This window comes from Barbus barbus (genome assembly GCF_936440315.1).
Source record: "Barbus barbus genome assembly, chromosome: 12".
Taxonomy (NCBI): Eukaryota; Metazoa; Chordata; class Actinopteri; order Cypriniformes; family Cyprinidae; genus Barbus; species Barbus barbus.
In genome coordinates this window covers 29,784,155-29,796,194 of record NC_136740.1, presented here as the reverse complement: position 1 = coordinate 29,796,194, position 12,040 = coordinate 29,784,155, and the positions used below count along the sequence as shown (strand labels likewise).

Sequence of the window (12,040 nt, the reverse complement as noted above, 5' to 3'; positions counted from 1 at the left end):
TGCAAACACAATGCATGTAAACAAAACTAATTAAAATAAATAAAATGACAATAAAATGGCAAAAAAACAGAAATGTGTGGTCACAGTTACTGTTGCTTGCTGAAACTTCACAAGTGACGGAAAGCACAACTGGATGGGACAAAATGAATGATACAGGAACAAATAACAAATCAAACATCCATAGCTATTCTACTAGCTAGCAAACAAATCCACTCTAAATAAATATGTTAAAAAAAAAACCTAAACAGTGAAAGTAAACAAAACTCTTTTTAAGTTTTAACAGTTTTTGTTTTGTTTTTTTCAAAGATTGGTGGACAATAAAATGGCAAATATTTTAAAATATTTTAATGATCATAAAAGATGAAAATCACTGTCTGGCCTTCTGAGATTTTAGTATGAAGATCAGGGTTAGGATCATGATTTTTCTTTAGTATTAAAGCACATCGTGAGTGTATATCAGCAGCATTTGTTGTTTTTTTTGGCAACTGAAAATTTGTACCTGGAAACAATGGCGTGTGACGTCAGGCTTGACAAGCGAATTGGTCTGTGTTGCAAATTCATGTGTCAGAGTCACTAACCTTAAATCTGAAATGTTATTGCATAGGGAGATTTCTTTGCACAGGCAAGTGCATCAGACGAAATTCTTGATAGAACAAATTGCCACTGGAATTGTATTTTGCTCACAAAATTTCATCAAGCAACTATAAATGTGACCACACTTTTACATTGATCCATATGTAAAGACTAGCAGCCGGTTGGTAGAACACTTGATATTGTAACTGAGGGTTTTGTTGTCTGAAGGGGTTTCTTGATACTAAATGTATCATGAAGACTTAAGAAACCACCCAGAACACACAGATATCATCTGCAAGTTTTGCACTCGCAAAGAGTTATGCAATTTATTGCCATTTTGTGCTACAGAAGAAACATTCATCGGATTTCCCTGGACCAGACTTGACCTCCTCTTCTATTTCTGTCACAAAGATCTCTCTCTGAACTGGAAACAAGAAATATGTTCCAAGAATGGGCTTAAAGGCCATAATTTGAGTCCTAGGCAAGCGTTTTGCAGTAATTGTGTCGCTATTGCAGCAGCACAGTACTTCATATTCATGTGCACCAGTGGAAAATAGCATGACGCCCACTTCAGGTTCTGGTTTTCATTGACCTGTCCTGAACTTGATGTTCTTCCGCAGTACAGTGAAGTTATATATTGCTCTGGTGGTTCAATTTGACTCGTAGTGCCGTTTCAGATGGTTCAAAGCAAACAGCATCCTCCCGTGTGTGTTTGTTAGCGATCCAGGGGTTGGCTGTATTCTCTGCAGGATTACAGCTGGATCAGGTTTCTGGAGTCTCATGGCACAAAATTGTGTACGTAAGCACATTGTGGAATTAGGTGCACTCAACACACGTCTGGAACCTGTTCTGGAACCAATAATTTACTTCACTCTTTTTTGTTCTGCTTGTTTAGGCCCAGCAGTCAAGCTCGCCCAATCAAAATGTCTATTTGTGCTCAAACACTTGGTGTAATCTAATTTGTGGTATTTTAAGGCAAAAGTGTAGCCTGCAGTCAGAGAGACGCTCCTTCACAAGCCGTTATTGTCTTATAAAGCAGTGGCTCATCACTATGAGCCAGAGGTAATGCAGTTTGTGTGGACTCGTAGATGCAACACCAAACACATAAACACAAACAATGCACTAGCATCAGCAGTTTGTGTTCTCTGTGCATCGTGCAGTTCATAACAACACATTTCTGTCACCAGAAGTTGTTCTTGTCAACCCTTTGGGGTGAGTTTACTAAACAGTTGCGATGGTTTTGCATGCAATCTTTCAATTAAAGAAAATACTGCAAAAGACAAAGCTGTATTTAATTGCAAAAAGAACCCCAATGCATTTAAAATAAACAAAAAAAAATTCTTGGTAGCAATTATTTTGCAACACATCTGGCTCTTTTTCCATTAACATCCTGTGAAGCCAAAAGTTGTGTTTATAAGAAACAAATCCATCAATAAGCCGCTTTAGACTTCAAATTGGTCAAAATACGAGTCCATAATCCATAATGGCACTTCCTCCAGTGAAAAATTCCATCTCCTGTTTTCCTCTCACATCAAAATACACCCACATATTTGTTTATAGCTGGTGTTGCCTGTAAACTCCGCTTGATCTGTGCATATTTCTCTCCTGGTTATGGATTATGGACTCATAATTTAGCCAGAAGCTAAATGATTTGACATGTCAATGTTGGATTTGTTTCTTACAAACACACATCATTCTGAATTATCATTCTGAGTGGTGTGGATTATTGTGATGTTATTATCAGCTGTTTGGACTCTCTCTGACGGCACCCATTCACTGCAGAGGATCCACTGGTGAGCAAGTGATGGAACGCTACATTTTTCCAAATCTGATGAAGTAACAAACTCATCTACAACTAGGATGGCCTGAGGGAGAATACATTCAAAGCAAATTTTTATTTTGGGGTGAACTATTCCTTGGAGGAAGTACAGATTTATCTTTTGCAATACTTTATTTAATTGCAACTATATGCATCTTCTTTTTGGCAATCCAGGTTAACCAGGCACTAAATGTGCTAAAATAAGAATAAGCTGCATTTCAATTAAGCAATTTTTATTCTTTCCCATGCAAACACGCCTCCTTTCTATGTAAATGAGACACATTATTGATTGCACCTTATTCATAAAGCGGGTGCTTTTGTGGAGTGATGCTGTGCATTCACATTAAGTACGTTAGATCGTGATAGTGTGCTGCATCCTGCACCCTTTAGGACTCAAAATTGGGTTTTGCACCATGCGCATCACATTTACCACAGGTCTTTTGTGTACATTTGCACTGTGCAATTTGCATAATTTCTTTAGCGAACGGTGCTAAAACAACAGATGCACCACAGATGCAAATAAATGGCGCTATCATCACCAGATGCAATTCATTTTAGTCAATTTCCCCTTTTGTATCTCTGGAATGGAAACGCACGGATCGGTGACCTACCTCTGCCGTTATCAGAAAACTAATCGAGCCGGTGTATTGTTTGCATTAATAAAGAATAAAGAAGGGCACCGTGACCCAGTTGAGTACATGATCACGCAGGGCCAGAAACCTCCCGATAAATCATGCCACATCATACTGAACGCAGCATCACACCTGACCACTTCTCTCCCGTTCCCAGCGTTTGCGGCGAGCTGGGCGTTTGTTTGTCAAAATGCCACTCGGTAATGAATATTAATGTGCGTAGATGTCAGAGAGATGAATTGTGGGGGCGGCTGAAAGCTGCATTATCTAGAGTTTATTTGCCGCATGTAATGAATAGCAGAGGCTCAGACACTAATAGGGCGGCTTCAGAGAGCAGATAGCAGCGTGCGAGATAGTCTGCTCTTTTGGAGTGACTGTTTAATGCGTTTAATTTAAGGTTTTCTTTTTTTTTCTTATTAAATAACAGTCATTTGTCAGTGCTGGGAAGTGAATTATGTGTGGGAAGAGAATATGTATGCATTTGACTACATACTTTGGTGGTATTTGTTATCTTCCACCTCGATGTCACTGCATTCTTAGTGGATTTCTTAGCTTGGGGCTTATCTGTATTGGTCATACTAAACTTCAGGATGGAAATTGCTTCGGACCATGTGAAAAATATATGCAATACTCTATGGCAGAGATAGGCTACTCATATGTTGGTGATGGTATTTTTAATTAGATTTTTTTGATTTAATAATTAATTTGAAGTTTTCTTTATAAGGATCAAAATGTGTCCTGTAAAATAACCAAAATCAGTTTATTTATATTTAATTTTTGTGTACTATATAAATAAAAAAAAAAAAAAATAGTGATATTAATATGTATTTTGCTAATTTTATATTGTATATTATATACTTTATATACAGTAAAACCAAAATTTATTCAGACACCTTCAACGTTTCTCAAATTATCACAGTTTATTCACTATAGTTTAGAAAATGGTAATATGACAAGACCTCAGAGATAAACTGTGTCAGAACAAATTGATCTTGATAATGTCAGATAACTTTGATAGAAATCTATGTAATGAGTTCGGTTGAATAGCTGTCAGCTGTTAAATTTAAGTACACAATTAGATGATACCAATTTAGGTCAACCAATTAGCAAGCAATGCTTAATTTTGTTCAGTCTGTGGTGCAAAAAGTTTGCATTAGCAATTAAAGAAAAAACACTTGAGCAAAACATGCTCAGGTCAAAGTGTCTGAATAAATTTGATCCCAAATTGTTTATAAGTTTTACTGGTAGTCCACTATATTAATAATTTTTGGGTATAATATGTCACAGTTTACTTTATTTTGGTTTCCTCACTTACATAACTGAATTATAGTGCCCTGCATCCACTAGTAAAAAATAAAATAAAAAATTATATCTGGTGTCTGAATAATTTTTGGTTTGACTGTATATTGTATAATTTACACTTTATGATATTATATAAACAGTATATAAATATGTTTTATGAATAGTATATAACAGTATAGCATATAATATTTATGCACACACACACACACATATAATATATTGCATAATTTTATATATATATATATCAATATTATATATTATTTATATTAAATATTTACATTGTTATTTTATTAAACATTTATATAAACAAACATTAAATTATTATTAAAAATAGTACTTAGTACTTCACAAAAATGAATACTTTAAAACTTTGGGAAGCAACAAAAGACAAAACTTGCATGCATATACAATGCTGTCCTGTGTTTGCATGCATAGGCTGCAGGGCATGTTTTGTTTAGATGTACATTTTGTACCTGGAAACATGCTTTACATTTTTAGTAGTAGTATTGAAGTGAACCATTATTGAAAGTGAAAGCTGGCTTACTTTCTTTTCCCTGGTGCATCTAAAACATTTGAGGCTAGAAAAAAGACAATACAGCACCTCCAGATCTAGCGGTGCCACAGACGTGTACAAATTTAAAAAAATGGAACAAAAGTAAGAAATTGTCAGAGCTGAAAATGACATCTAATCAGTGAGACAGCAGCAGCACAAATGGCCGCTATCTGAGGCAGAGAGAGAGTACGGTCCTTTGATGTGATGCCCGAGATGGGCAGAGGGCCGAGAGAGAGCCGCTGTAGATGAGGAGATGAGTCAGCAGCCGTGTGCATGCGTGAGTGAGTGTGTGTGACAGAGTCGCCTCCATCTCTCTGTTCCAGTCCAGTGCCGCAGGAAATGTACCCTGATATTAGCTATTAAAGAGCAGATTGTCAGGGGAGGGACGCCAGCTCAGACAGCTGCACAATGCGGGCAGAAAACACGAGTCAGGGAAGAGAGAAGAGGAGACGCTTTCACGTGCTTCAGGGCTGGATTACGGAGCTCTCGGGTCTCTAAAACCGTACGCTGCGTGAAATATCACCTGCAAATCTGATGCTGCTCAGACGTTTCTCCTGAGAAAAAAAGCCATGGGGTCTTACATGTGTCAGTTTTTAGAAGAGATCTCAACACTGTCTCCGACTGTGTTCAGATATAGTATGGTTGAGATATAGGCCTTCTAAAAGTCTTAAAAAGGTCGTAATCAGACAGAAAAAAATGTTGCATGCATTGCTAAAAAATTGTCTTGTTTTCCAATGCTAATTTCTAAACATCCTTAAATCAAGATACATTTACCTAAGATGCAAAATGAAGATATGAAGTCTTGTTTTCTGAGAAACTGAGCAAAGTTAATTGAGTTTGTTTAAAGCAAGAATAAACATCTGTCAATGGTGAATAAATCATTTTAGCATTTTGCTTCATTTATCTTGATTTAAAAATCTTTAGACATTTACACAAGCAAACAAGACAAAAATACTAAGGCACAACATTAGATTTTTGCAGTGTGACCAGTTATTTCCAGTGGTTGGGAGCAAACAGATTTATGCCTTAAGCTTTTATTTTTATTGACTTAAAAGGTCTTTAAAAAGGCTTACATTTAACATAATAAAACCTTCAGAAACCCTGATTATAGTTTTTATTAATATTTTCTGATTTTAATGAATTAAAAAGTTTATTACAAGCCCTGAAAATGTTTTGTATGGTTTTAGTTTTAGCCAACTATATTAACCCTGGTTCAGATTTGCCAAGATACCAAAGGGTTCAGATTTGCCAAGATACCAAAGTTAGTCATCAAAAGTCAGACATCTCAACATAGACAAAACCATTTTTCATCAAATAATTCATTTCATAGCATTATACTCTTACGTCATGGCTCATTTGCTTTCATTTTTATTCCCCCTGAGACATTTTATAAGAAACATCAGACAGACAGAGTTGATAGTTAAAGGTGAAGTAATTTCTGCATCACCAAACAAGTAAGGACTGCCTTACAGTCAGTATAAATAGTATAAACTAATATAGGGGAAGTTATAGGGGAAAAAAATACACAAAGGGCAATAAAAAATGATTTTGAGAAGAGAGAGATTTGCAAACTCCATCTGTTCAGTCATCAGCAAACCTGATATCCTTTCCCAGCATCTTCACTGTCTGCAGCGCTCAGCCCTTCATCAGGCACTGAACTGGAAAAAAGCCTTACAAACACACACTTATAGCCTGCTAGAGATGATGATGATTCTGCCAAGACAGAACTAGAAGCTTGAAGTCTCTTCTGCTCACCAAGGCTGCATTTATTTGATCAAAAATACAGTAAAAGTTTAAAATATGATTGCAATTTAAAAGTACTGGTTTCTGTTTGAATAAATATATTGTAAAATGTAATTTATTCCTGTGATGCAAAGCTGAATTTTCAGCATCATTTCTCCAGACTTCAGTGTCACATGATCCTTCAGAAATCATTCTTATAAACTGATTTGCTGCTCAAGAAACATTTCGGATTATTATACATGTTGAAAACTGTAATAATTGTAATTCTGTTTTCAGAAATATTTGATGAAAGTTCAAAAGAACAGTGTTTATATGAAATAGAATCTTATAAATGTCTTTACTGTTATTTAACTCTTTTTCCACCAATGAGGGTATTTTCTGTCTTTCTGTTTTCACTGTTTTATGGTAGGAGGCACTATTACACATCCTCTGAAAGTGTACAGAACCTCAGGATCAAAACATGCTGAACTTTCTGATTAGTTGGTATAATAACGAGGGTGCACTTATTACTGCCCCCGTAATTAAAGAGCAGAGATTGGCAGAGCATTTGGGCACATCGGTGGGACCGGAGAGGAGCTGATGGAATGAGCAGCTCTCTTTCTTTGGGTTGTACATCATTCTTTATTGCGTTACTTGAGAAAATGAGATGTATATTATTTCATAATTGGCATGATTTAATTATCAAATTATTTTTCATTTTATTTTATTATTTAATTATTATTTATTGTAATTAATAATTATATTTAATAAAAGAAATTTGTAATATTAATATTTTTAATTAATATTTTGGAAAGTTATGTTGATTTCAAACTAATTTCTATCATTTTATCAGACAGAATGTAGTTTATGATTTTTTACATAAATAAAATAAATAAATTCTCAATCTTTTTGTGAAGTTCACCAAACTAATATTAGATCTAATAATAGCATTTTTCATTATTAACAGTCTTTTTAATTTGTATTAGTTTTTAAAATATATCTATAGTTTTTATTTTTTTTTATTTCATTTTTACTTATCATAGCACATCACGTTACTTAAACTAAATGAAAATGGCAAGTAAAAAAATTAAATAAAATTCAGTTTATGTATGTGTGTGTGTACACAGGAGCATCTCAATAAATTAGAATGTCGTGGAAAAGTTCATTTATTTCAGTAATTCAACTAAAATTGTGAAACTCGTGTATTAAATAAACCCAATGCACACAGACTGAAGTAGTTTAAGTCTTTGGTTCTTTTAATTGTGATGATTTAGGCTCACATTTAACAAAAACCCAACAATTCACTCTCAATCAATTAGAATACTTCATAAGACCAATAAAAAAAACATTTTTAGTGAATTGTTGGCCTTCTGGAAAGTATGTTCATTTACTGTATATGCACTCAATACTTGGTAGGGGCTCCTTTTGCTTTAATTACTGCCTCAATTCGGCGTGGCATGGAGGTGATCAGTTTGTGGCACTGCTGAGGTGGTATGGAAGCCCAGGTTACTTTGATAGCGGCCTTCAGGTCATCTGCATTGTTGGGTCTGGTGTCTCTCATCTTCCTCTAGACAATATCCCATAGATTCTCTATAGGGTTCAGGTCAGGCGAGTTTTCTGGCCAATCAAGCACAGTAACACCATGGTCATTGAACCAGCTTTTGGTACCTTTGTCAGTGTGGGCAGGTGCCAAGTCCTGCTGGAAAATGAAATCAGCATCTCCATAAAGCTTGTCAGCAGAAGGAAGCATGAAGTGCTCTAAAATTTCCTGGTAGATGGCTGCATTGACTGTGGACTTCAGAAAACACAGTGGACCAACACCAGCAGATGACATGGCAGCCTAAATCATCACTGACTGTGGAAACTTCACACTGGACTTCAAGCAACATGGATTCTGTGCCTCTCCACTCTTCCTCCAGACTCTGGGACCTTGATTTCCAAATGAAATGCAAAATTTGCTTTCATCTGAAAAGAGGACTTTGGACTACTGAGCAACAGTCCAGTTCTTTTTCTCCACAGCCCAGGTAAGACGCTTCTGACGTTGTCTCTGGTTCAGAAGTGGCTTGGTAGCCCTTTTCCTGAAGACGTCTGAACGTGGTGACTCTTGATGCACTGACTCTAGCTTCAATCCACTCCTTGTGAAGCTCAGGAGTGGATTTGAATCAGCTTTGCTTGACAATATTCTCAAGCTTGCGTTCATCCCTGTTGCTTGTGCACCTTTTCCTACCCAAATTCTTCCTTCCAGTCAACTTTGCATTTAATATGCTTTGATACAGCACTCTGTAAACAGCCACACCTTTCAGTAATGACCCTCTGTGACTTACCCTCTTTGTGGAGGGTGTCACTGATTGTCTTCTGGATCATTGCCAAGTCAGCAGTCTTCTCCATTATTGTGGTTTCAAAGAACAAGAGATACCCAGAATTTATACTGTAGGGATGGTCATTTATTGAAACTCAAATGTAAATATTCTAATATTTTGAGATACTGATTTTTGACTTTCATGAGCTGTAAGCTCTAATCATCAAAATTAAAACAAAAAACTTTTGAAATGTTTTACTTTACATGCAATGAATCTAAAATATATGAAAGTTTCACTTTTTGAAATAACTTACAAGATAAAATTAACTTTTTCACAACATTCTAATTTATTGGGATGCACCTGTATATATATATATATATATATATAAAGATTTATAAACATATATATTATATATTTTAAATATTTTTAAAATATATATTTTAATATTATAAATATTGATTTCATTCATTTATTAGTCTTTTCCAACAGCAATATTATCAACAATTTTATCACACAGGATATTTTAGAGTGTTTATACAAGTCATTAAGATACCAAAGAGTATTAAGACTCTTTAGCCACAATTGCAAAATGTATGAATGTCATTGCATTTTAGCATTTAAGAAAAAAAATGTGTCATTGGGATATTGTGTGAACGAATGCAGTGACATTCAGATATTTCAAGTGTGTCCAAAAAGTGTCTTTCCAAATATTTAAGGGCTTCAGAATATGATTGGTGACATAAAAATGAACTAGATGGATTGACCCAGATCTGTTCTGCCACCTTCAGCACCTTGATTGATCAAGGCCATTCCGATCATTAATGAGGAACCATTGATCTCTTTGTCTTTTTCCTTCTCTGATGTTCTATCTGTGTGCGTTTCTCCTTCTTTTGCCTCACAGGTCACAGCAGAGTCCTATAGATCACCAGCACACTAACAGACAATCAAAGCAGCCTGTACTCTCACAAATTACCCTTTAATGACTTATTTCAAACACAAATGCTGCTCAAATTGATCACACGTCGTAGTTTGGGATGTGCCAGACTTCCTGTAGAGTCGGCCGCTTGTGATCCGAGCCTCCTGATGGTAGAAGAAAATGAGGCTAATGTTCAGGTCAGCGCCGCCGCTCACCTCATTTCCTCTTTATCTGTCATTCAAGGTGAATCTCCCCATAAACAGCAAATGACTTTGTGGGCTTTTTGAAGTTAGCAGTAAATTGATTAATTGTAAGTGGAGCTGTTTTAAATTACCTCTTCACTGAAAGAGTAAAGCCGGATGGAAAATACTATCTAAATTGCTTGGTCTGTTCACAAGATACAGTACATGTATCCACACAGTGTTCTTATAGATAAGTTTGGCAATTTTGTTAGATTATGACGAACAATGCTGCTGTATATTCAGTCTTTATTATTTGCATTATGCTCATCGGTTGCACACAGTAAGGAACATACTGTAGAACCGGTGTAATCTGATTCATTAACAAATTACTCTTTTGAACCAGTTCTTTTCAGTTCTCTTTAAAAAGCAGCCAAAAAGACAAATTAGTTCTTGTTTGAAATGATACCACAAATAGTGTTGTGTTTGTTTAGTATATAATCAGAACTGTTTATTTGAGGGTTTTCCTCAAAAGTAATAAAAGAGTCATTAATGAAGTCATTATGGAACTGGAATCATTAAGTGGAATGTGATTCATAATTGGTGAAATTGCTAAAATAGGACATAATTCTTCCCAGATGATGTGCTCCTTCACACACATCTTTGCACCAAATGTGCGTTTACAAAACCAGTACTAAAACTATTAAAAGATAATTTAAATAAAGCTCAAATAAAACATACATATTAGATGAAAAACTTGGTGTATGTAATGTTGAAATGTAAAAATTAGAATTAAAGAAATAAAACCGAAAACTATTGATATAAAAAAATATTGATGAATATGGTGACACTTTGCAATTGTCACGTTCTCTGGAGACCGGGAACGAGGAGACAAGGGAATCGTTCAAACAACATTTATTTATTCAATCGCTAGAACACAGGAGTCACAGGAGACGCAGAACACAAGGAATGACGTACACTGAACAAAATTATGAATGCAACACTTGTTTTTGCCCCCATTTTTCATGAGCTGAACTCAAAGATCTAAGACTTTTTCTATGTACACAAAAGGCCTATTTCTCTCAAATATTGTTCACAAATCTGTCTAAATCTGTGTTAGTGAGCACTTCTTTGCCGAGATAATCCATTCACCTCACAGGTGTGGCATATCAAGATAATGATTAGACAGCATGATTATTGCACAGGTGTGCCTTAGGCTGGCCACAATAAAAGGCCACTCTAAAATGTGCAGTTTTACTGTATTGGGGGGGGTCTGAAAACCAGTCAGTATCTGGTGTGACCACCATTTGCCTCACGCAGTGCAAAACATCTCCTTCGCATAGAGTTGATCAGGTTGTCCACTCCTCTTCAATGGCTGTGCAAAGTTGCTGAATATTGGCAGGAACTGGAACGCGCTGTCCTATACGCCGATCCAGAGCATCCCAAACATGCTCAATGGGTGACATGTCCGGTGAGTATGCTGGCCATGCAAGAACTGGGATGTTTTCAGCTTCAAGGAATTGTGTACAAAACCCTTGCAACATGGGGCCGTGCATTATCATGCTGCAACATGAGGTGATGGTCGTGGATGAATGGCACAACAATGGGCCTCAGGGTCTCGTCACGGTATCTCTGTGCATTCAAAATGCCATCAATAAAATGCACCTGTGTTCGTTGTCCATAACATACGCCTGCCCATACCATAACCCCACTGCTACCATGGGCCACTCGATCCACAACATTGACATCAGCAAACCGCTCCCCCACACGACGCCACACACGCTGTCTGCAATCTGCCCTGTACAGTGAAAACCGGGATTCATCCATGAAGAGAACACCTCTCCAAAGTGCCAGACACCATCGAATGTGAGCATTTGCCCACTCAAGTCGGTTACGACGACGAACTGCAGTCAGGTCGAGACCCCGATGAGGACGACGAGCATGCAGATGAGCTTCCCTGAGACGGTTTCTGACAATTTGTGCAGAAATTCTTTGGTTATGCAAACCAATTGTTGCAGCAGTTGTGCGGGTGGCTGGTCTCAGA

General features: G+C 36.5%; 1 protein-coding gene across 4 annotated transcripts in view; it reads left to right on the top strand.

Moving 5' to 3' along the window:
* Positions 1 to 12,040, top strand: part of znf385d (zinc finger protein 385D) — a 71,700-nt gene that overhangs the window by 47,675 nt on the left and 11,985 nt on the right. The window lies entirely within an intron of this gene.